General features: G+C 47.1%; 1 long non-coding RNA gene and 1 other non-coding gene across 2 annotated transcripts; one reads left to right on the forward strand and one right to left on the reverse strand.

The window, feature by feature from the left end:
* Positions 1-2,082: 2,082 nt before the first annotated feature.
* On the reverse strand, positions 2,083-2,155 carry TRNAT-UGU (transfer RNA threonine (anticodon UGU)). The gene has a single exon. It is a non-coding gene; the product is annotated as a tRNA-Thr (tRNA).
* A 168-nt stretch (positions 2,156-2,323) lies between these two features.
* LOC142361971 (uncharacterized) lies at positions 2,324-5,050 on the forward strand. The gene is made up of 3 exons (XR_012764556.1): positions 2,324-2,405; positions 4,483-4,628; positions 4,756-5,050. It is a non-coding gene; the product is annotated as an uncharacterized LOC142361971 (long non-coding RNA).
* The last annotated feature ends 21,086 nt before the right edge of the window (positions 5,051-26,136 follow it).

The following is a 26,136-nucleotide window of genomic DNA, read 5'->3' on the forward strand; positions in this document are numbered from 1 at the left end:
ATTCGTGATGTTTTGGCAGCATCTGTACAATATTAAAGCGTGTAGAATATTGAAAGAGTTTGTATTTCATTTTTCCTGTGATGGCCAAGCCAGTTTCACAGTCACTGACTTTGATTCCCTGTTCCCTGTGCAACAATGATACCACACTGCAGTAAGCGAGCTGCGAGGAGCCGGCTCTCCCTCTGGAGGCCTCTGGCTGTGGCGGCACACGCAGCACCCTGCCGGCACTTCAGGCAAGCCCCCGTGGCGGCTTATATATATATCTTACATAGATTTATGTCTTATATAGATATATATTGACATAGATATAGAGATATTACTCTATATTTATGTAAGATATAGATATATATAGATACATATAGATATATCTGTATCTATATAAGATATATATATCTATATAGATATATCTAGATATCTATATTATATAGATACATATACAGATAGATATATAGATATATCTAGATCTATCTATCTATCTATCTATCTGTATATATTTATATCTACAGCAAAGGGGAATGGCTGGACCCTGTTCCGAGGATGTTTTGCGGACGGGGGGAGTGCAGCCAGCGGACACAGCATGCATGGTCTGCCCTTCCACAGCCCGAGAGTCTCAGCCCCATCCCCTGAACACAGACACCGGTGACGTCAGGCTGTGCCAGGCCCCGCTGCAGAGGCAGCTCCCGCGTTCATTCTGGGTGATCCTATGAGAGACCAAGCAAACCACGCAGCCTCCCTCCATAAGCCCACACGTGGCTGCTGCTTAAGGGCCCCCGTGGCACCCCAGGGACCCAATAATGCTCTGGGTGGTCATGGCAAAGCCCAGCTCTCTGGCAACAGAGAAAGACTGCACCTAGCCTTCAGCCAGACCTCTGGAGAGAACCCATCATCTCAAGGGACAGGTTTTATCACCACCGCCACCGACCTGCCGCGAGGGCTCTGGGAGGATGGCTGAACCGAGGAGCTGGCTAGGACGGTAGTCAGCTGGCAACACTGAGATTAGGACCAAGCACTGTTTTCCCAGACAGGACGGAGAGGCAATGCTGCAAGCAAGGAGTAATTCCAAGCAAACTCTGATGCACAAGAACCCCAAAGCACAGCAAATTCAAATGCTTTCTGGGCCTCGTGGGGTAGCATGACTCCTGCCGTAAGCGGCAAACGGCCCACCAGCCCACTGCTCCCCTCCCCACGGCAAAGGCAACTCGTACAGCCCCGTGCCTCACCACAGCTTTGAGCTACCCGCAGCAGAGAAAGCAGGCTGGAGAGAAGCTGTGGCAGCAGCCGGGAGGGCGCGGTGCATTCTGCAGCGCTACGCCGCAGCCGACGCGTCTTTCTCGACACACGAAGCCACAGGCTCCGGCAGCTGCCCTGCCGCGGGCTGAGCCCCTTGCAGCACGTGTGCTGCAGGTGCTGTCCTTTCCCCTCGCCAAAGCGTGGCTCTGCATTCCCCTGCTCGATGTCGGTAACGACAGCTGTGCTGCTTGCAGCGCTAGAAACTAGATGCCTTTCTCGCCAGATCTCTGAAAAAAACCCACGAATGCGTGTTTTTAAAGTGTGGCGCTCAAGAGGATTTGTGCGGGGGTTTCTAGCTCTTTCTATAACCTAAAAGAAAAAATAAAAAAGGAATAATTATTACACCTCCTCTGTCCACCCTCCAGCACAGAAATAACGCCAACAGCTCGGCTTGCCTGACAAGCTGTGAGGAGTCAGATAATCCTGTCCAGTTTAGTCTCCACTCGGGGGCAATTTGTTCCTTTTAAACCCCTGAAGAGCGTTTTGCCAGAGCTCTCATCAGGGAGATTGTGGTGTGAGCTGTTCAGATATGGCTCGGCCATCCCCACGCTGGTCCCCCGGAGCTCACTGTCCCCCCGACTGCCCTGTAGCACAGAGCACAGCCACGGCTTCACGGGGCCACCAGCATTACAACTGACACTCAGATGTTACCAAAACGGTTTGCTTCCAACGCATTCCCCTTAACAACAAGACAACAGAGCACGCAGGCACACTCTCCTACGCGCTACCACCAAAATACCCCAAAATCAGTCGAGTTGCTCAGCTGGGGCATTGACATTTAAAAATTGACCAAGGCCCCAGCGAGGATCGAACTCGCGACCCCTGGTTTACAAGACCAGTGCTCTAACCACTGAGCTATGGAGCCGCCTCTGAAGTGCCTTCCCCGCCGTCCCTAACGCCGCGGCAGAGGCCTCCCCGCCGCCCCCTGCCGGGCTGCCCGCGCCCCCGCCCGCCGGGTCTCCCCCGCCGGCCGGGCCCGCGCTGCAGAGAGGCGTCGCGGCCGCCGCCGGGAGGAGCCCGCGGGCCGCCGGCAGCCGCCCCTCGGCCGGGGGGAGGCGGGGAGGCCGAGCGGAGGCTGCCGCCCGTCAGCGCCGCGGGGCCGAGGGACGAAACAGGTGGGAAAGGCGACCGAGCTGTGTGAGGCGGTGCCGGGTGGTTTCTGCCGACAAGGCCCGGCCGCCTCCGGGAGCTCGAGGCAGGCTGCCGAGGGGCGGAGGTGCTGCCTGGGGCTCTCCGAGCCTCGCCGCCTCCCTGGGCCGCGCCGGGCGCTGGGCCTAGAGAAGGCTTCCGGCTCGTTCTCTCACCCGGCACCTGCGAGCCGCCTGCACAGAGGCTGCGGATATCCGGGCGGGAAGGCGGAGAGCCCAAGGGTGGCAGGCGGCCGTCCCGCGGACCCGTTCCGGTGTGCCTGGTCCCATGCCGGTGCCGGGAGTCACCCCTCCCAGCAGCACACGTTACAGCAGGTGCCCGGCAAAGAGCTGCGGTCGCTTATGGCTGGACTGAACTTTTTTTGTTTTTTTTTTAAAACTGCGTGCAGCTAAAATGCTTTAAATTCCAGTCGCAGGCCTTTCCGAAAGCAATATTCAGGGCCCTGTCTCGGTTCTGTAGTAATACCTGTTCCTGTAGAATTCAGACTTGGATCGGCAGGTGGGAAAGGGGTGCATTGGGATAATTCGTAAACCTGACTTGGCTTCAAGAAGACTTGTAAAGAATGTTATAATGTGGAAATAAAACCAAAGTCCACAGCAGGATCAGAGTCTGCAGTACTCTGGGCGCTAGATGTATAAATATGTGATTCCTGCCCAAAGAGTTTTCCTGTCAAAGGATATTTTCACATTAACCCCCTGATAGTTGGTAATAAATGACAGCAGTAAAATCTGAAATTAAACTCTGACCGATTATTGCTGACACTTGGAAAACAAAGCTCTGTGGAGCAGCTAGATAGTAGCTACAGTCAACAAAGCAACCGGGGGCAGGTCCATTTTCTCCACTGAACCATATTCATTACATGGGTATGAAGTCAAATTATTGTGAAAATATTCAGTGAATATAAGTGTTTAAATACACTAAGAGCTTCCTCTTAATTCTTTACTCTGGAAATGACAAGGCCTAAGTTGTGTTTCTAGTCGTCAGGACAAAGGTATTCTCGCTAAATTTACAGATCTGTCTATTAATCAGACACTATTTGTTATGTTGTTTCTTGCTAGGGACAGGTATTCTCTGAGATATACTTGATAATAAGCCAGGTCGCAGGCTTTTCAATCTTGAAAACTATGATGACTGCCAGTGGCAACGTTAATGCTTTTCTAGATGGCAGGGATCTCAGCAGAAAATTTTATGATAGACATGTGTGTGTACCTGTGTGTCTTTGTGCACCTGTGTGTCTATGAGCATGTGTGTAATGCAGTGGAAGTTTAAGAGAATAACATTGTAGGAAACAAAAGGTGTACAGGTTATTCATTATCAAGATAATATTGATTTGATTAGTGTTACACCCTGGAAAACAGAAAAATAGTTCTATTACCTTGTAAAAGACCGTGCAGTTTTCTCCTGTGTGCCCCCTTTCACGCTCAGCCTGCGTTACCACATGCCCATCTGTGAACTTGGGGAAGTCAGTGAAATTCCCACTGGAGGCTATCATGCAAGTGAATCAATGCACAGGAAGTCCAGAACATACTTAAGCATTATTAAAAACAACACACACACACCCCAAAAAAACCCCAAACACCCAAAAAGACCAGCTTCATGGAAACTTGTTACATGTTGCCATGTTATTCTCTTAAACCTCTGTTGTGTTCTTCTGCTACCGCACATCACTGCTAAGGCGTAACAACCGAAAAAGATTTCAGGAAGATTTTTGAAGTCCTGATGGGGATGGACCTGTGACCCTAGGGGAAGAGCTGCCCCAGATTCCGTCTATAGGACAAAGGCACCCTCTTTGAAAAATCTACTGGGTTTAGTGTTTAAAGCCCTGACACCCTTAAGAAGGACAGTACTCAAGACCTAATGGGCACTTCCACTGATTAAATTAACCTGGGAAAAGCAGACATTTTTGCACTGCAAAAAGCAATACAGAATGCAGCTGATACTTTCTTGAGGAGCTGAGACTCACAAAGACAGGATCGTACCAAAACTTCGTGAGAGCTGGCAGCACAGCTGAGGTGGTTGGCACTGACCTTCTCGATTCAACAGGGACTGACTGCTGGAGTGAAAGATGTTCACCTTCCCTCACACACCAAAAGAAATACATCAGCAGTGGCACCTGAGGAGAACAGAACTGCAAGTGGCAGCACATATGAATGGGAGGAGTAAAGTATTTTCTACACTCTTCCAAGAGGGTATTGTCAAAAAAACCACAATGATAATTTAAAATTAATTCTTACCTCTCTTATCATCATCTTAAATGACTGAAAGTAAGGATTTGAAAGCTTGGCTTTTCCTCTCCTTGCTGTCTCTTTATTCTAGGCTCATTTACAGCAACAAACCAAGATTGACTGGTTTTCATTTGGTCCTGGAAGACACATGCCAAAACCCCATGGTAGGAATACTGAATCTTGATCGAGCAGTTATTTAGTCTGAAAATGAACGGCAAGGTCAGAGGTGTCTGAATTGAAGATAAGGGAATGGATCTGGTTCTCAAAGTGGAGCTAATAGTGCTTTAAAATTTTCATGCGCTGGCACTTTGTTGCTATGTTCACGTCACTTTGGGGAGTGTACAGATCATCTCTAAAAACCCCTCTGATTACTATGGAAATAAGAATCAACAAATAAATCAATAAACCATTTTCATTCCTACCAGTACGCTTCCATTCCTCCACACTGCTCTATTTTATCTCTTCCCCCCCATCTTTCAAACACATTTTCAGAGCCGAACCAATATCTACTTGGCAATATTCCTTTAAACACATATTCTTATTTCACCTCAATGTTACGGAGTACCCCATCTTTTCATAACAGAGGGCAATTCTTTGCATGTGAAGTCTAAAAATGCTTCTCTAACTTAAGCTACCAAGATCTATTATTGCAGTAATCACCCACTCACTAAGTCTGTACAGCAGTGCCTGAGCTGGGAAACCCTCCGTTTCTTTAGTGCATTAGTATTGACAAAGCTAGTCCTTCAAATACATTTTTAATAACCTTTTTATGTGGTGCAATATCACTGAAAGCTCACTGCATTTATTTTTGTCAGTTCAGAACGGTGGGGTTTCATATGAAAGGGTTGAAAAGATTTTTCTGTTAGTGCTCTTCATTTTGAGGGCCCCAAAACATTAATGCTGTGAATGTTAATATTCGGTCCTGATTAAGTAATCTGGTTCTGCACATATTGCAGCTGGGCTAATGGGAGAAACCAGAAAAGTAGCTTTGTGGAGCGGGAGCACTGCCAGATTGCGGAGATCTCCTCTATGGTCGATGATTTCTCTCTCTTTTTTGATTTTTTTAATGTCACTGTACCAGAACAGTGGCATAGGCTGCCTTTCATGTTACCTGAGACATCAAAGGGACGTACTGAGGACCTGCCTTTTTACTGTTTTCCACCTTTTTCAGGCACTGACAGTCATGCCTAATGAGTACAACACTCTGCAAAAATAGCACCCCTGTGCATGAGTGGCATGCTAGACTTCATTGTGTCGGAGGCTCCAGCTTACAGCTTTCAAGCCCTTAGAAGCTTTGAGCCTAAGTCTACTCACGTCTAGCCACGCGGTAGACATGCTCGTGCCTTGGGGCACAGAGTGGTCGTGCTCCTGAGCTCCCCGGCCCTGGCGTGGGTTAGGACCCAGGGCACGAGGCGGTGAGCAGGGGCAGCAGTGTCTGATAGCGTATTCCTCCATTGTGTTGCACCCAGCTGCCTCCCTCCCACAGCAAAACCTCCTGTGCTGGGCAAGTGAGCTGCCCAAGTGAAATGTTCCTGCTGGAGATGAGATGGAGATGTCGGAACAGTAAGTCTCCTGGCAATGAGGAGGAGACAAAGTCCAAAGGGATGAGTTTGCTGGGTCAGCACGTGAGGCTCCAAAGACCCGCCCCAGCCAGTTGCCTAAATTCCCACCAAAGTAAGGGAAGAACCATCTCTTGAGTGGTAAGTTGGGTGGTCACATCTCTCAAGCTGTGTGCACTTCAGGAGCCATCGGTGGGGCTGGCACTGGCTGGGAATCTTCCTGGCAGTCTGAGCAGACAAGCCAAGTAATAAATTGATTTGCCCTGCACATTTACAGCACTGCTTACCGATTTGGTTCCTTGGTCACAGGTGAGGTCCTTGGAAAATGACGTGCCTCTGCTGTGAACCAAGAGAGGATTTTGATGTCATCGAGTGTCTTTCAAGAACATGAAATTCATTTTCTGGCTGTCACTCACAATTAATCTATTTATTCACACAGAGGGGTAAAATTTAGTCCTCTCACATTACACAGCTGTAAAAATCACCTGTGTGCTCACTGCGCCAGTCTGTTTCCCGAGCGAAGAAGGAATTTCCTGAGACTGGACTGAGACTGCTTCCTGCTAAGGGACTGCCACAGTCCCTGTTTCCCGTCACAATAAGAAAAGTCCCTTTGTGTTTCCCTCTCCGTAATTCTTTCTGTATTCAATTCCATTATTGGTTTATCTTTTCATTAGGAGGGTAGGCCAGGAGAAAGGCTCACTGGGCAGCTCTGCTGTGTGTATGAAATAATACTGTAGCAAATGAAAACACCAAAGCAAGTTTCTTTTTTTTTAATAGGCAAGCTGGTAGGAAATGGGTTCCCTATGGGACACAGCCGGAGGGGAGGAGAGATCATATAAGATTTTCCACACCATTTCATAGCTATCCAGTTAAGAACAGGCATCAAGCTACAGCAAGGGTCAACAGGTAATTTTCTCTGACACGGAGTGCATGCTGCTCATGCCATTAAACCATGTCAAGGTAATGCAGTGAATATTACACTGACTTGCCAAACTGCATTAACCGTAATGCTTGCTCTCCACGCCTTTAAGGTGATGCCTCTTGGAATAATAGCTGCACGAGGCTGCTGGGAAATCTGACCGAGTATTAGCATCTTTGCAAAGGCTCGAATCCATCAGCCTTCTTGAAGCGGGGGGAGAGAAAATCTCCCTGTGAACAAGCACACTAATATTCGTACAAAATACCATCTTAGGCATTCAAAAGGGACAAGTATGGGTTGTTAAATGAAACACGGCACCTCACCAGTGACAGAGCAGGACAGGTTTTCCTTAAAAAGGAAAGAAACAATCAAAACCTTGAATGTGATTTCAGACAATCCTGGCTGTAATATCAATCACAGAATCACAGAATAGTAGGGGTTGGAAGGGACCTCTGTGGGTCATCTAGTCCAACCTTCCTGCCGAAGCAGGGTCACCTACAGCAGGCTGCACAGGACCTTGTCCAGGCGGGTCTTGAATATCTCCAGAGAAGGAGACTCCACAACCTCCCTGGGCAGCCTGTTCCAGTGCTCCGTCACCCTCAGAGGGAAGAAGTTCTTCCTCATGTTCAGACAGAACTTCCTGTGCCTCAGTTTGTGCCCATTGCCCCTTGTCCTGTCGCTGGGCACCACTGAAAAGAGCTTGGCCCCATCCTCCTGACGCCCACCCTTTAGATATTTGTAAGCATTTATAAGGTCCCCTCGCAGCCTTCTCTTCTTCAGGCTGAACAAGCCCAGCTCCCACAGCCTCTCCTCATAGCAGAGATGTTCCAGTCCCCTCACCATCCTTGTAGTCCTCCGCTGGACTCTCTCCAGTAGCTCCTCATCTTTCTTGAACTGGGGAGCCCAGAACCAGACAGAGTACTCCAGATGAGGCCTCACCAGGGCAGTATAGAGGGGAAGGAGAACCTCCCTCGACCTGCTGGCCACACTCTTCTTGATGCACCCCAGGATTCCATTGGCTTTCTTGGCAGCCAGGGCACACTGCTGGCTCATGGTTAACCTGTCGTCCACCAGGACACCCAGGTCCCTCTCCGCAGAGCTGCTCTCCAGCAGGTCCGCCCCGAGCCTGTACTGGTGCATGGGGTTGTTACTCCCCAGGTGCAGGACCCTGCATTTGGCTTTGTTGAACCTCATCAGGTTCCTCTCTGCCCAGCTTTCCAGCCTATCCAGGTCACGCTGAATGGCAGCACAGCCTTCTGGTGTGTCTACCACACCTCCCAGTTTTGTGTCATCAGCAAACTTGCTGAGGGTACATTCTAACTCTTCATCCAGGTCGTTGATGAAGAAGTTAAACAAGACTGGGCCCAGTACTGACCCCTGGGGGACACCACTTGTTACCAGCCTCCAACTAGAATCAGCGCCGCTGATGACAACCCTCTGAGTTCTGCCATTCAGCCAGTTCTCTATCCACTTCACCGACCACTCGTCCAGCCCACACTTCCTGAGCTTCCTTAGAAGGATATCATGGGAGACTGTGTCGAAAGCCTTGCTGACGTCCGGGTAGACAACATCCACGGCTCTCCCTTCATCTACCCAGCCAGTCATGTCATCGTAGAAAGCTATCAGATTGGTCAGGCATGATTTCCCCTTGGTGAATCCATGCTGACTACTCCTGATAAACTTCTTTTCCTCCACTTGCTTCATGATGGCCTCCAGGATAAGCTGCTCCATCACCTTTCCCGGGATGGAGGTGAGGCTGACCAGCCTGTAGTTCCCTCCTTCTTGCCCTTTTTGAAGATTGGAGTGACATTGGCCTTTCTCCAGTCCTCGGGCACCTCTCCTGTCCTCCAGGACCTCTCAAAGATGATGGAGAGTGGCTCAGCAATGACATCCGCCAGCTCCCTCAGCACTCGTGGGTGCATTCCATTGGGGCCCATGGATTTGTGGCCATCCAGATCATTTAAGCGATCCCTCACACAGTCCTCCTTGACCAAGGGAAAGTCGTCCTCTTTGTAGGCTTCTTCTCTTACCTCCAGGGCCTGAGATTCCTGAGGGCCAGTCTTAGCACTGAAGACTGAAGCAAAGAAGGCATTCAGTAGCTCTGCCTTCTCCACATCCTCCGTCACCAGGACACCCGCCTCATTCAGCAGCGGCCCCACGTTGTCCCTAGCCTTCCTTTTGCTGCTGATGTAGTTGAAGAAGCCCTTCTTGTTGTTTTTGACATCCCTTGACAGCTTCAATTCCAGGTGGGCTTTGGCCTTCCTCGTCGCATCCCTGCATGCTCTCACCACGTTTCTGTACTCTTCCCAAGTGGCCTGTCCCTCTTTCCACATTCCATGGACCTTTCTCTTCTGCCTGATCTCCGCTAGAAGCTCCTTGTTTAACCATGCAGGTCTCCTGCCTCCTTTGCTAGATTTCTTTCTCAGGGGGATGCATTGCTCCTGTGCATGGAAGAAGTGTTGTTTAAAGAGCGACCAGCACTCATGGACCCCCCTGCCTTCGAGAGCCCTGGCCCACGGGATTCCTCCGAGTAGCTCCTTGAAGAGGGCAAAGTCAGCCCTCCTGAGGTCCAGGGTTTTGATCCTGCTTATCGCCCTGCTTCCTCCACGCAGGATCCTGAACTCGACCATTTCATGGTCACTGCAGCTGAGTCTACCTCCGACCTTCACATCCTCCACCAGTCCCTCCTTGTTTGTTAACACAAGGTCCAGCAGCGCGCCTTTCCTTGTTGGTTCCTCCACCACTTGCATCAGAAAGTTATCATCGATGCTCTGTAGGAACCTCCTGGATTGCGCCTGCCTAGCTGTATGGTCTTCCCAGCTGATGTCAGGGTGGTTGAAGTCCCCCATGAGAACCAGGGCCTGTGACTGTGAGGCTGCTTGCAGCTGCCTGTAGAAGGCCTCATCAATTTCCTCCTCCTGGTCAGGTGGCCTGTAGTACACACCCACTGTAATGTCACCCTTATGAGCCTGTCCCTTAATTCTAACCCACAAGCTTTCAACTTGTTCCTCATTTGCCCCCAGGCCAAGCTCAATGCATTCTACTTGCTCCCTCACATATAGAGCAACTCCCCCACCTCTCCTTGTTGGTCTGTCCTTCCTAAAGAGTCTGTAGCCATCTATGACAGCATGCCAGTCATGCGAGTTGTCCCACCACGTTTCTGTGATGGTGACCAAGTCGTAGCCGTCCTGCTGTATAATGGCTTCCAGCTCCTCCTGTTTATTGCCCATGCTACGTGCATTGGTGTAAACACATTTGAGCTGGGCTGTCAATCTCACCCCTGGCCTTGGCACTCCAAGCCTAGGCTCATCCCTAGTGAGCTGGGCAATATCCCCTTCCCCCTTCGAACCTAGTTTAAAGCCCTCTCAATGAGCCCCGCCAGCTCGTGGCCAAGAATTCTTTTCCCCCTTTGAGATATCTGCGATGCACCTGTTGCCAGCAAGCCCGGTGCTGTGTACACATCCCCATGATCAAAGAAACCAAAATTTGACTGATGGCACCAGTCCCTGAGCCACCTGTTAACCAGGTGAGTTTTCCTGCCCCTTTCAGTGCTGTTCCCTGCCACTGATGGGATGGAGGAAAACACCACCTGCGCCCCTGATCCCTCAACCAGTCGCCCCAGTGCCCTGAAGTCCCTTTTGATGGCCTTGGGACTTCTTTCTGCTATTTCGTCCCCGCCAACCTGCATTACCAAGAGGGGGTAGTAATCAGAAGGCCGCACCAGACCAGGGAGTTTCTTCGCAGCATCCCTAACCCGGGCCCCAGGGAGGCAGCAGACTTCCCTGTTGGGATGGGTCCGGTCGGCAGATCGGGCCCTCTGTTCCCCTCAGAAGGGAATCGCCTATGACAATGACCCTCCTTTTTTTCTTAGTTGAGGCAGTCGTAATTCTTGGGGCTGTCTGACTCGTTCTAGGCAACCCCCTGGATGGAGCTTCACCTTCACCCACATCCTCTGTGGCCAGTCCCTCACATTCCAGAGCCCCATATCTGTTGCTTAAGGGCAACTGGGCCGGTGAGGGAGGCCGGGGGGAGATTTGCTTGCCCCCTCGAGCTGGGACCCGTTTCCATGCCCCCCCCATCTCTTAGGCCCCCTCTTTCTGCTCGGTGGCAAGAGGGTAGGGGGTTCTCTGCTTTCTGTGGAGCCGCTTCCTGCTGCCGCTGCCTCAGGGAGGGCAGGGTGCGGCTCCACCAGTCGATCTCCCTCTCACACTCCCGGATGCTCCTCAGCCTCTCCACTGCCTCCTTCAGCTCTGCCACCAGGCCGAGCAGGTCATTCACCTGCTCGCACCGAACACAGCCGTTGTCTCTGCTGTCCTCCGGTACGGGTGCCAGGCTCAGGCACTCCCTGCAGCCAGAGACCTGGACACCCGCGTTCTTGCGTGGGGCCTCCGTCTGGATCCCCACACTCCTTCAAGCAACAGCTTTACCACGGGTGGTAACCATGGTTAGAATATCTCCTGCCCACTACTTGAGTTGCTAGGAGGGGCGGCTGCACCCTGCCTGTCGCCTTCCCCGCTCGCCCTGCCTGCGCGAACTGCTGCGCCGCTCCCGGGCTGCTGCGCCGCTCCCGGGCTGCTGCGCCGCTCCCGGGCTGCTGCGCCGCTCCCGGGCTGCTGCGCCGCCTCTGTTCTCCCGCGCTCCTGGTCGCCCGCGCTCCCTGGGGCTGCTCTTATCCCTGAGGGGGTTTGGCCGCTGTCACACTCGACTCCGCCCCCGCTGAGTCAGAGCTGCCGCTCGTTGGCACTTCCCGCTTTCCCGCTCAGGGGGCGGGTGGGGGTGGGGGCTGGGGTCTCCTTTCTCTCTCTCGGCGCTTTTTGCCGCCTCGCCGCTGCGGTTTTGCCACCGGAGAAAGGGTCCCTCGGCGCAAGCCTCTGCTCCAGAACCCTTCACCTTCAGTAGCTTCCAATGCAGGGACCTGTCTCATATCTAATTTTTATTTTGCGCAGTGCAATATTAAAAAGAGTAGAAGCAACTCACTCTGCCATTCCTATGGAAACATCACTGGACATTATTGGAAGACCAGGAAAGTATGACAATCTCTTTGAGAGCCCTGAGAGAAAAGGCCTATTTCAGTTTATAAGGAATTTCAGTGGAGCCAGTATATTTCATTGCAAGCCATATCATATCTCTGAATTCCTGAGTTATTTTGACTGGGGTGGGGGGGGGAGGGGACACGACACACACAGGGGACGAGACACTATCCCATCTTCCACTCCTTTGTTTGCTTTCAGCCGATTCCCCCGGCAAGCAGTACATTGCTCCACCTACATTTTATGTTGACATCCTCCTGTGAAAAATGACAGGTGTGATGGGCAGATTTTGCTTGCTTATGCAAGACTTGTTTTTATAGTGTAATAAAAATTCTTCTGGTTTCCTATCTGCACTGCTTTGAGGTGGCTAGTTTAGAGTCCTGGTTGAAACCTAGAGGCTAGCTGAAACCTAGAAGCTCTATGTCCCAGTAACAGGCTCTGTACCAATCACACCACATTCTCCTGCTAAAACATCTGTTTTGGTTGGAAAAAGAATTCAAGCATTCACTTGAACCGTTTGTTGAAACTTCAGGCAGTGTCCTGCTCCTGCTTGCTTACTGTCAATAGCAATATCTACTGTAAGTTAAAACTCTACCAACTCGCTTCAAACAGGTTGTGAGAGTGATGACTTCATCATCACCAAGTCGAGCTGCATCTGAACCTCATCCTGATAATATTTCTGCTCCCTGTGACCAGGAACCCCAGTCCTATATTCACGAGCCACGGAGAGATTTAGAGGCCAGGGCTAAGCAGAACCATCACAGCTCAGCCTCCATGGACTGGAGTTAATGCCACTGTGTAAGCTGGAGAAGGAAACAGGTAGCATTCTTCTCTCTGTTCTTAGAAATGAGACACGTGGTCCCAGCTCTTTCCTAATTACAAAGAAAATTTTGTAAACTTCAGTAGTTTTCCAGCTGGAATTTCGTCTGACAGAAATCACAGTTTCAGGTACCTAGTTATGATATTGAAAAAGAAAGGCTCTAAACCAGAAATTAATTGATATGGAAAGAACTAGCTTTTTGATTCATAGAAGGGAGTTTGCAAGTAACTAGTCCAGCTTCTAAAGCAGGTAGATATAATCTTCCAAATATGCGTGGAGGGTTGCTTTTAAAATTGGCACCTGCACATGCCAGTAGAATTTTCTTATGGTTAAATTACTTCTCTAAAACATGTTCTCATTATACCGTTCTCCTGGTTTATATCACAGTGGTACTACTGAGCCTTGAAATGTAACTGTTTGGGGACACTTAGCAGTGATGTGCTGGTGCTTTTCTATTTATTTACACAAATGGCAAAAAGAACTCTGCATTCATATCACGATGACTCCATTCTTCTGAAAGAAAACAATACCTGACAAAAGTCATCATCACAGCTCCTGGCAGTATCTTAAGTGTGAGTTAAGGACTATTCTGTCAAAAAGCCAAGTTTCTTATTTTGAAAAAAGCTCAAAGAATTCATTTAAAATTGCAGAATAAAGTAGCTTGGACGAGCTATTAAGCATTGTACACTCAATAAAATCAGTCTGTTTTTAATAAAGTAAATACCATTGGCTGAAAGTCATATTTTAGAATACATTTATTATATGAAACTACTTAGATAATGAAAGTAAAGAAAATCTAATTTAATTTTCATAATTTATGCAGTTTCTTTGCTTTTTCATTTAATTCTGCTTGGCTAATGAAAACAAACCACTTTTTTTCCTTGGCAATATCATTTTTCTGGTAGTCAGGCACTTGCCAAGGCTGCAGTGACCAGGTGTCAGATCCCTCGAGGGAGAGGTGAACCCATCCCTCAGTGGAGGGGTGAACATGGGCATTCTTGAAAACATGTATATGTAATTTGGTCAGATCAGAGCCTGTCCATGACCGCATTGGTGTCAGTCAGCCTAACAGCACATGCCAGACCGTGCTGTGAAGGTTTGGGTCACACATTCCAACCCTCAAAAATCAGTGCAAGACCCACCAGAAAGTGCGTCCATAAGCCATTCCCTTCCCACCCTCACAGCCAGGAGCCAGCTTTGCTTTGGTTCTGGGAGCACCTGGGTTTTGCTCACGTTCCAGGCTTAGGCTGGACACAGGGAGCTGAGCTGCCGCTTTGGGTCCCAACAGGGCAAGCTCAGTTGGCTCATCTCAGTCACTGGTTCTACCTCCTTTAACACGATGAGCAGAACTTGGCACAAGTGAAGCCACATCTGAAGCATGAGAAAGTGATCCACAGCTATAAGGAGAAGTTTTTCAAAGGTATTTTAAGACCTAACTCCAAACAGTGGGATGCAGACCACAGTCAGGAGTCTGCTTATCTGTGACAATCTGGGCAGTAGTTCTTGGAGGACAGTTAAGCACATGCCTCTTGTTTTAGAGTTTCTGTTAACTGGACTAGAGTCCAGATCCAAAGATCCCTGTCCGTCAGTGAAACACAGCTACAGACTTTATCTCACTAGTGGGCTGAAGCTGGATCTGACATGCCTGAGTTTCACAAAGGTCTGGATTTGAATTGTCTGTTTTCAGTACAGTCTCATTTTTTTTAGTGTAAATCTCTGATATCTTCCAGTGGGATAAAAATCCAACTCAACAGAACCTGTTTTCAGGTCCTGCAATTGTTGAGTACCTGAGGGATTACGTCTAGGATGATCTTTGAGTTTACAATCCTTTCTCTTGAAGTTGTTAAGACTCTAACAGGGACGTTTTATTATGGTTTAATATTCAACATCCTCATTCAGCTCAGGCTGTTCCAAGAACCTGATTTCTTACAAATTCTTATACACTAGGGGGTGCAAACATCCTTTTAATGAGTCCAGAAGTAAATGGTCTTACCAGTACCAGCAAGGAAAGTGCCTTGTCCTGTACTAAAGCTTGCGTGGAAATACCTGATTTTTTAGTCACATTTGGTTCATACAAATGAATAAATAAGAGCACTGCTTTCAATGACAGCTTTTTGATATTTTCTGGGTTTATATATGGAGCAGAGAAGATGCTGACGGAGGAGTTACATAAGAGGGGAAGTCAGACCCAGCCTGCTTCGCATGCCATCGCCTGCAGCTTTCTCATGTCCTGTGGTGACTCAGACATTGCCGTAAGCTTTGTGGAGTGACAGTCTCAACTTTTTACCCCCACATTTTCATATCATTTCTGACGAGCTAGTCCCCTGACTCAGGCACTGGCTGAAGTGCTTATTTCAAAGCACTTGTTCTTCTGTTGTTACATTAAGACCTGGCTCTTGCAGGTCATGGTGTGAAGCACAGTGGGCTAAGCAAGGCAATGTTGTTTCACCTGCATGGGCTCCATCTGACAAAGTGTTGATTTTCTCAGCTTGTGCCAACAGAGCATTTAAGCGCTTATTTAACAGGGAATGGTAGTGGTTTTGCCGAATGTGATGGGATTGCTGACATGCATAAGCGTTAATTGTATGTTTACGCACCCATGAAAGCAATGGAGCGGTGTTGGGTACAAGCACAGAATTCCAGCTCCAGCAGCAATAAGCCTTCAGTCCCTCTGCTTATGCATCATTACTTACTCGTGCGTCTTTACTTACAGATAAGGATCAGAACATCTGAAGAGATACCATCCTCTCATGAAAATACATTCTCCTTTTAGGTCGCAGAAATCATTCTGCACCTACTAAGGAATGCTTATGAATGCAGAATCCACTTGTGCAACATGTCTTCCTCTGCGTTTATTCATTTGCCCATTCCTTATCTCGGTAAGGCATGATCGGAGCCAGAAAGTCCCTTCTCCTAAATCATGTACACAGATGACTAAAATCTAAACTCATAAATTAAGGTTGGAAAAAAATCCCATGGTTTGATGCACTTAGGCTTTTACATCTGTCTTGCCTAGATTTTGTTCTTCCAAATGTATAGCGGTTTTGCAGATGTCTTTGCATCTCAGACACAAATTCCATCTTGTGATTTATGGAACCCTACCTAAATAGGTCAAGCTCTCTGCCTGCAACTTGGTACCATTCATAACATCAGCTTTTATTTCTGCAGAGTGTTTCATATTACCTTCTTTTTCCTGTGTTACCTTCTGTGCCACTTGATCACTACATCAAAACAAAACAAGTGGATTAAAGCAGTTTAATACATTATGGTTAAATATTGCTTTCTAAGGGAGAGCAGACCATTCAGAACACCATTAAGACAGAATCCCAACTGAATCTGGTGCACCCATAAACTATCTTAAATGAATGTTAATAGAGAAGGACAATTATTGTTGACTTCAGAATGCAAACAGGAACTTCAGACACTGATTCCTATCAGCCCATTAGAGCTGGCTGAATTCTGCACACTGTTTTAACTGTTGCTTAGCAATGGCAAATAAGCTGTTCTGTCTCTTATCGCTAGAGGTATAGTTAGAACAATACCTATTATTGAACTGAATAGGTATGAAATTAGTTTATATTGTTCCTCCTTTTGAGATGGCACTTGGCAGCAAAGTGAGTTGTTTAGGCTGCAGGCAGAAGCAGTGATTTTTTCTCCTGGAGCTATCTATGGAGATAAAACGAAGCTGAGGCTTTGCTGTGGCTGTTTATCTGAAAGCATCATTGAAAAAACTTTGCTTGTGTGTGTTTGTGTGTGCAGGAAGAAAGAGGTTCTCCTTCAAATGCCTTCTTTGAGTGGGTTTCCAGGGATGTGGCAGCACTAATGTCTAGAGCCTATTCAGAAAGCAAGTACAGGAATACTGCAGTGCGATGACACCTCCTCCCTCCTTCCCCCACAGGCATCTCTGATGAAGTACCTCAGCTCTGATCTATGGAAACCTGCTGGAGATGAAGCCACCAAAGCCGAGATCCAGAAGGACACTTAGGCACTTGTCATTTACTGTTGCAACTCCTGTCTTTTAAGTGTGCACCTTCCAAAATGGTGTCCACACAGCTGCAGAATTCAACATCTGGAGCAATATTCACACCTAGCATGCAGGGTGCTGTCACCACAATAGGGAATGCTTAGCAGAGCAGTGTGCTTTAATTCCTGGGTCTGCAAGGTCTTAATTATGACTTCCTAGTTAGGATCTATACTCACAGCTCCTGCCTCCCACAGGAATACCCCAGTAACGTGGCTGTAGGCTACTTTGAGGTAGATGCATTACAAGACAAACTGAGCTTAGATAAGGGCTGTATACCCAAGCAAAATTTTCAGATTTGGGGCCAGCTTGTCATCCTTCACATCTGGTGCAATAAAGTATGAATTATTTTAAGTACAGTTGAGTAATTTCAACAGAAAAATTGAAGAATGCTTCTACTTTATAGTAGATGAGTTTTGTAGCTGATACTTTAAGGCAGTGAAAAGTTTGGATTTGAATATCTCAGGCTGAGGAAATAACTTGCATCTTTGTGGATTCTCTAACAGAGAGAACAACTAAGCTACTGCAGAGATAACATGCCACTGCTTACTCTTTCTCCAGCTACATTTTATAGAAAACTGCAGCAGCTAGTGTTGGACCCACATAGCTGATCCCCATAGCTAGATCTAAGGTCACTTACCAGGTTCAACCAGGATAGACTAACAAAGCAATTCCTGTTTCTGAAACCTGAGTGCAACGCTCTGTGTTTGTGATCTTACGGACCTGGCTTCTGAAGCTTGTCAGTAGTGAAGCACTTCTGCACATAGGCAGAAGAGGAAATTGCATACCTTTGAAATGCCATGCACGGGGTGGAGCAAGGTGCTTTGGGCTCCTAGCACGCCACTGGGCAACACTGCAAGGACACCAGGAAGCAAAGGGACTCTCAGGTTGTTGGATGCAGACGTACACGGGAAGACAGGGCACGTACAAGCTGAATTTAAGCAGCAGCTGCATACGGGTTTTGAATCATGGAATCACAGAATGGTTGAAGTTTGAAGGGACATCTTGAGATCACCTAGTCCAATCCCTCTGCTCAAGCAGGGTCACCTGGAGCCATTGCCCAGGACTGTGTCTGGTTGGGTTTTGAATATCTCCATAGGTGGAGACTCATAACCTATCCGGGCAACCCGTGTCAGTGTTTGTTCATCCTCACAGTAAAACAACAGTCTTGTGCTCAGTTTGAATTTCATGTGGTTAACGTGTGCCCATTGCGTCTTGTCCTGTCACTGAACACTACTGAGAAGAGTCTGGCTCCCACATGTGCATTCCTTCCCATCAGGTATTTATACGCATTGGTAAGATCCCCCATGAGCCTTCTCTTCTCTAGGCTTAACAGTCCCAGCTGTCCCAGCCTCTCCTCACATCAAAGGTGCTCCAGTTCCTTAGTCATAGAATCATAGAATTATAGAATGTTAGGGGTTGGAAGGGACCTCTGTGACTCATCTAGCCCAATCCTCCTGCCAAAGCAGGGTCACCTACAGCAGGCTGCAGAGGACCTTGTCCAGGCGGGTCTTAAATATCTCCAGAGAAGGAGACTCCACAACCTCCCTGGGCAGCCTGTTCCAGTGCTCCGTCACCCTCAGAGGGAAGAAGTTCTTCCTCATGTTCAGCTGGAACTTCCTGTGCTTCAGTTTGTGCCCATTGCCCCTTGTCCTGTTGCTGGGCACCACTGAAAAGAGCTTGGCCCCATCCTCCTGACACCCACCCTTCAGATATTTATATGCATTTATAAGGTTCCCTCTCAGCCTTCTCTTCTTCAGGCTAAACAAGCCCACTCCCTCAGCCTTTCCTCATAGGAGAGATGCTCCAGTCCCCTCTTCATCCTTGTAGCCCTCCGCTGGACTCTCTCCAGTAGCTCCTCATCTTTCTTGAACTGGGGAGCCCAGAACTGGACACAGTACTCCAGATGGGGCCTCACCAGGGCAGTGTAGAGGGGGAGGAGAACCTCCCTCGACCTGCTGGCCACACTCTTCTTGATGCACCCCAGGATACCATTAACCTTCTTGGCAGCCAGGGCACACTGCTGGCTCATGGTCAGCTTGTCGTCCACCAGGACACCCAGGTCCCTCTCTTCAGAGCTGCTCTCCAGCAGGTCCACCCCAAGCCTGTACTGATGCATGGGGTTGTTCCTCCCCAGGTGCAGGATCCTGCACTTTCCCTTGTTGAACTTCATCAGGTTCCTCTCTGCCCAACTCTCCAGCCTGTCCAGGTCTCCCTGAAAGGCAGCACAGCCTTCTGGTGTATCTACCACTCCTCCCACTTTTGTGTCATCAGCAAACTTGCTGAGAGTGCATTCTAACTCTTCATCCAGGTCATTGATGAAGAAGTTGAACAAGGCTGGGACCACTACTGATCCCTGGGGGACACCACTAGTTACCGGCCTCCAACTAGAATCAGTGCCGCTGATGACAACCCTCTGAGTTCTGCCATTCAGCCAGTTCTCAATCCACCTTACTGGCCACTCATCCAGCCCACACTTCCTGAGCTTCCCTAGGAGGGTGTTATGGGAGACAGTGTCGAAAGCCTTGCTGAAGTCGAGGTAGACAACCTCCACTGCCCTCCCCTCATCTACCCAGCCAGTTATACCATCATAGAAAGCTATCAGATTGGTCAAGCATGATTTCCCCCTGGTGAATCCATGTTGACAACTCCTGATAACCTTCTTTTCCTCCACTTGCTTAATGATGACCTCCAGAACGAGCTGCTCCATCATTTTTCCTGGGATGGAGGTGAGGCTGACCGGCCTGTAGTTCCCTGGGACCTCCTTCTTACCCTTTTTGAAGATTGGAGTGACATTTGCTTTCCTCGAGATACATCTTCACAATTGGCTGGACTCTCTCCAGTAAGTCCAGGTCTGTCTTATGCAGGGAAGACACAATTCTAATGCAGAACTGAACCCATCATACAGGCAACTCTAGTTCCTCTCTGGATCTGAGCCTTTGTCTTCACACTCAGTTACTCTTTAAGTCCTCAGCCCTTTGGTACAGCTTCCAACAAGTGTGCAAAGTGTAGCAGCAAGGTTTTATGGTTTGCACACCTTTTCATCTGAAGCAGCTTTGAAGCTATCAGACTCAAGCTATCACTCAGCACCAACAAGTACTCACAATCTGAGAACGGTTCAGGGATTCCTGTGTTGCAAATCGCTCTCATGTTCTGTGAAAGGAGCTTCATTACCAACCTCACTGCCTTCCAAAAGGTATCAAATGCTCCCTATTTCATTAATAATCCGTGTAAGTTTCCAGTGTACTTCATGGAAGAAAAATCATTTTTTGCTTGAGCTGCTGGGTTCTTATAATGCCTACAGTATTAATCAGTCATTTACACTATTTCAAATTAGCCCAGTTAATATTTTTACTAATAATTTGATTGCAATAACCAGACACAGCAAGAGCAGTTTAACCTGAGCTTAAAGCTGGTGTCACAGATGAAAGGTTTGATCACTCATTCTTACGTGAATTCCTGTCCTGCAGCTAAATAACTACTTTCAGATAACTAAATGAAAAAATTAAATTCTCAAGTAGAAATATAAAATGGAGTGGAACTACAAAATTTCCCATTAAAGGTATAAAGGACTCCTCATGGGAAAACCACAGCCAGGAAGATGGGCAGGCTGGAAAGTGGCTTTGGCTGCCCAGTCACCGAGCAGTCAGGTACCGGAGGGAGCGGTCCAGGGGCCAGGCAACAGCAGACCCATCTCCCCACTTCTCCGGGTGCTGAGGGGGACCTGGAAGCGAAACTGCCTGTTAGGGGTACGAGGGGTTTCCCAAGAACCTGGAACACCAGTGGGGTTGCCGGGGGGGATGAAGGCTGGGCTGGCCAGAAATGGTCTGTGGTCTTGGCGGAGGGCGAGAAAAGGCAGAGCACCTGCCAGCCAGATCTTCTTGAAATAAGAACATCCTAAGCGTTTCCACTCCAGCTTGATGCACAATGCCTCAGCTGACCCATACACAGTTTCAGTGGCATTAACACGCTTTCCAAACTTCTACAGTGCAAGTTTGCACTTCACCAAAACTGCAATCTCACTAATACTCACTCTTGAGGTTTGCAAACTAGATTATGACTTTAAAATATCAGGCTTCCTGGTATTTCTCTCAAATCCTACACTATCTCTGTTGTCTCACATCCCTGAAGACATTAACAACATTTCCAAGCTTTCAAACATAGATATTTCTTTCCAGAGCTGTCTGCTTTGCCTAACATGAGCAATGTTGTTTTCATTTAAATAGCTCTACCCACATCACTCTTGTTTTCGAAGCTCTGACAATTGTTGTCATACCACAACCATCTAATGGCAGGATCTAGAGTTCTGGGCCTAATAGCTGTCATCTACTGCAACCCAACTGAAAATTTTGATGAGGTCCCCTCACTTACAGCAGCCAAGTCTCTGGCACACAGAAATTATGTGCCTCAAATCCAGTGTAGGATCCTATTTATACTCAAGTATATTCAATATAGGAAATAGAATAAAAAAAAAAAAAATCCAGCATGGAATCCTGCCCACACTGTAGTCAGTAACAATTTCACACTCCATTTTTCTGGACTGGGGTTTCACACTGAGGATTTCACTGCCTACTTTCACCTCTAAAACTGTCTGCTAATGTTTCACATTTTATAAAAGCTTTTTATTATTTTTTCAAATATTACCTTCTGTTTCATGAGCTCTTAAAAAAAAATTTCTGAAGGAGGAGAAGGGTTTGCATCACCCACCCAGGCAGAATGAATAGGAATCTCATGCAAGTTTCAACAGAGAATCAGCCTGCAATTCGGTCCTCTGCTTTCCCATCTCCTGCATTATGCTACTGCTGGCTGCTGGAATTTGAGGTTAAAAAAAAAACCAACAGGAAAAAAGCTGTCTGTATGCAAACTACTGTCAATTCCACAAACAGATCTTCTCCGTTAATGTGTTAGGTATAGTTATCTCAGGTGTTAATTAAAAGAGCAGCATGAGCTTCCAGTAAGTTTTGTGGGGATTTAAAAGATTTTTTTAAAAAAAGATGAGGGTGTCTCTTTGAGTCAGTCCTGCTATTACAATGCACTGTTAGCAGGAGGGGGTTTTTTTTCCTTACTTCATTACAAGAAAAATATTACACACAACATATTTTGCATTTTGATGGCAAAAACGGAATACCAAAATTTCCTAACAACTAAGCACCACATATACCATGATTACAGGCTATATTATTGTTTCCCATACTCTGGCATCTAAGCTTGGCCTTATCCAACTTCCCCATCAATCACTGCACACTACTCTTTGGTATCATGTCATCATATTTCCATAATCATTAATCATGTTACCCAATAAATCCTTGAGCAATTATTTAAGCTGCTCTCTTAACAGCTGTCCACTTCGCATATTGCCACCTTGGCTGCTCATTTACCAGTGTGCCTTTGATCTGGGAACTGTTCAATCAGATCAATAACATGTAAGGAAAATGCAAATGGTTTGAAACAAGAGAAATTCTTTCATGTGGAATATTCACATTTGGAAAAAGCCTTTCAACTCTGCAGCCGAAGCTTTTCTTCACAGTGATAAAATTCTTTATAATGATTTAACAAATTACAGCTAGGTAACAGCAAAGCATATTGCATTTAGCAGCAGAGTAAGTGGTGGGTGTGAGAAGGAGGTGGGAGCTCCCAGTCACACATGCACTGGCAAGCCCCCTCCTTCCCGGTGACCCAGGAGATGAGATGCCAGACTTTTCCCTGTGGGAGACAGATCTAGCGAGAGACAAAGGCCATTTGCACGTTCAGGTCTGTGGGAAACCGCCTCGTTTACCCATGTGCCTTCCCAGCGGCCTCACACATCCCTGTGCCTTCCCCGTCCCTTTGCGGGTCCTGGTCCACCCTGCAGACTCTTTCCGATCAAGCGCTCCTGCTCCCTTTCCCACCCTTCCCTGCTCTCCTGTGCATTGCTATCACAGGACCACTGGCTTTGGGCGATCATTTCTGTTGGTCTGGTTTTGATGACAGGTTTAACCTGTCATGTGTGAGAGGACCTCGCTGGCTTCAGGCAGGCGTACAGCTCCTGTCTGTCTGTCAAGAAGATGCATGAGGAATAGGCAAGATTACTAAATACAGTTTACTATCTGCAATGACTAAATGCCAAACGCAGATATAAATTGTAGTGCACTTGGAAAGCTGATTAATTAAAAAACCCTAACGCCACAGACAAATGCTCAAGTTTCAGATGTTACTTTATCAGCATCATCTTGCTCCTCCTAGACTGAGGGCAGATTATCATCAGGTATTTTTCAGCCTCTTCTCGTGAAGCTTACTTAAGCATTTTAGTATTTTGAAACAATACTTTTTCCGCAGCCCTGTTTTCTAATGGCACCAACTGTCTTAGTCACAAATTGCCATGGTGTTGTATAAACCTCCCCCCTAAAGAAGACAAAACAGGAGGAAGAAAAAGTAATAAACATCTTCAAAAATTATTATATTCCATTCTTTGTTTGTTGAAGAGAAGGCTGTGTGATAAATGATGCCGCATGGCTGTGCAGTTCATCATTTTACCACAAACCTGCACAGCTAACATTCGTATAGCAATACCACCCCCGGGCCTCCAGTGGGGCAGCCCCCCTGTGCTAAATGCCCTACACATGTAATGAGTGACAGGCCATTCCTCAAAGACCTTACGAGCTAGAGACAAGAGATTCCTACTAATCAAAAAAGTCTCCTTTCTCCAAACAGATGAACAGCACATTCTGTTCCTGTGACACTTGTAACCACAGATAGGCTGCAGGGGCGGGAGGAGGACAAGATTTACAATGCTGTAGGTAGAGGGTGAAGAAAGAAGTCTGCCTTTATGAGAGTCAAAAAAGATGCAGTGGAGAGCACTGGAAGAATCTGGAAATACACAAAAGCAGTATTTCTGTGGTATATGTGGGGTACAGACTTCCATGGCCCAACAGTATGGCTTTACTGGCCTGCTTTCAGGATAACTTATTTGGCCCTTGCCTGTCTTTTCCACTTACCGATAATTTAGTCCCCAAGTTCCTGCTGACAAATACATGATATATGCACGAGTTATGAAAATATGTATCGGCATAACATCTGCATTGACTAGTTAAGATAAGGATATAATACTTCATCTCAGCTTCAACATTTTTTTTTAAAGTGTTGGCCAAATCTGATACAATTTGGTACTTTCCTCGTGACAAGGTACATCATAACCTACTCTGGAAAGAATGGAAGAATTTGGAAGACAGAATGGAAGAATTTGGAAGACTGTCAAAAGGTTCTTGTTACATGTAATTTATACATCCAGTTGAAATCCAGGCCACCTTCCATTCAAGGCAACGTGAATGCTGTCGTTGAGTTCAAAATGGGTAATATAACCTCCAAACAGAACATTACAGAATGGTTAAGCAAGTGACAGAGACAAATAGGTGAGCTGAAAATTGACTAGAATAATTGGACAGTCCTGTGGTGGATACACTTCAGGTTTTCTGTTACTCACACCTTGTAGTACAGCTCTGTGCTGAGAAAACCATCCTTATTCCAAGGATTTGGTGCTTACGGCCTGTGCAGAGAATCTGTAGGTGTAAGAAGATGCACACATTACCACAGCCGGCCATGAAATGAGCTGGCATAATAAATGGCATAGTTCCTTTGGCAGCTTCCATGAAGCTTCCATGATTTTGTGTGAACAATGAGAATTCTTGTCACCAAGATAGTGCCCATTGTGTGTTTGTGAACAGTACTGGGTATGGCCAAATAATGAGATCTGATAACAAATGATAATGTGGAATTTTGGAGAAGGAAGCTGGCTGACCACAACTGGAGATCCATTTAGGTGATTGAACACGGGTGTCTGGTGCCACTTTAAAATCCTTTAGAATCTCACAAGATGATGGCCAAAATGACTCAGGTGATCTATAGCCTTTTAGAAAGGATGCAAAGGAAGGACAGGTGATAGCTCTTAGCTCGTCTGACTACAATAGCACTCAATAGCTGCTATTGGGAACCCAAAACCCGCTGCTGACCTCCCATGCAGAAGAAAGAAAAATGTTTCCAAGAAGCAGCAGCTCAGCAACAGCACGCAAACATGAGTGGCTGAAATTATATATAGGAGGAATATTTAAGTTGAAAGAACAAAGATTGGGAGTAGGACGAGATAAGAGAGGGGGCTTGGGGGAGGACGGAATAGTGTGGAGCAGATGTTCCTTTTGTGGTGTGCATTATACTACCACTGCAAAATCTGCTTCAGAGAGGGACATGGCCTGGCACGGGCAGGGAGCTGCTGCTGTTCGGCTGCTGATAGCAGTGGCTAGCAAATAACGTGTGGTAAGGGCGCACAGTACAAGGAAGCGAAGCAGCAGCAGGGAGCAAGATGTGGCTGGAGAGTGAGAAATAAGAGGTTTAAGTCCATCCCATTTTGTACAGGTTGCGGTGGGAGCATGGTGTTTTCTGATGATATGAGCCAATACTCAACAGTCTTGCCTGATGGATACCAATCCATGCTCCTGAGGAAAAAAGCAGCCAGGCCTTCCCTCTGTGCTTATTCCTATGATTCATATTCACTTGTATCCATTCTTTTCATTACTTTCCAGGCAGATGACAGTAAAATCAAGGTGGTTGACACTATTTTAAATAGTTTTTAAACTGAGATCTCCTCCTTTAATATTGTTGGTTTTAAGGAATGGGATTTTCACATTGATTTAGACAGTGATGCTCCAATACCATACTACAGGACCTCAGTGATTTGTACAAATGGCTTACAGACTCACTAAGAAGGTAGGCAACCAAACATGGTAATAACAGTAAGCATCAAGCGCCACAAAATATTACCTAGACTTGTACCTTAATTCCAACTGTATCGTCACTAAGCTCTTTAAAGGCTACTGCAATATCCAAAATGCCATAACAATCTTTTGACTCTGTTTTGCTTAAACATAGTGAATCCTTTGTACTACTCTGACAGCTGCCTGTGAGCTAGAAAATTGTAAGTCAGTTTAGCACAGTGATCAGATACAATAATTGTCAATTTTACCAGAGTATGTCAGAGACTAAGAAATGAGACTGAAATCCTGATCCTAGTGAAACCAGTGTTCCCAGGGACTTCAGGGGTCAGCTCTTTGCTCTCTAAGTTTTGTATCATCTGGATAAATAATTTTTAATATG

The sequence above is a fragment of the Opisthocomus hoazin genome, chromosome 7 (assembly GCF_030867145.1).
Source record: "Opisthocomus hoazin isolate bOpiHoa1 chromosome 7, bOpiHoa1.hap1, whole genome shotgun sequence".
NCBI classification, from domain to species: Eukaryota; Metazoa; Chordata; class Aves; order Opisthocomiformes; family Opisthocomidae; genus Opisthocomus; species Opisthocomus hoazin.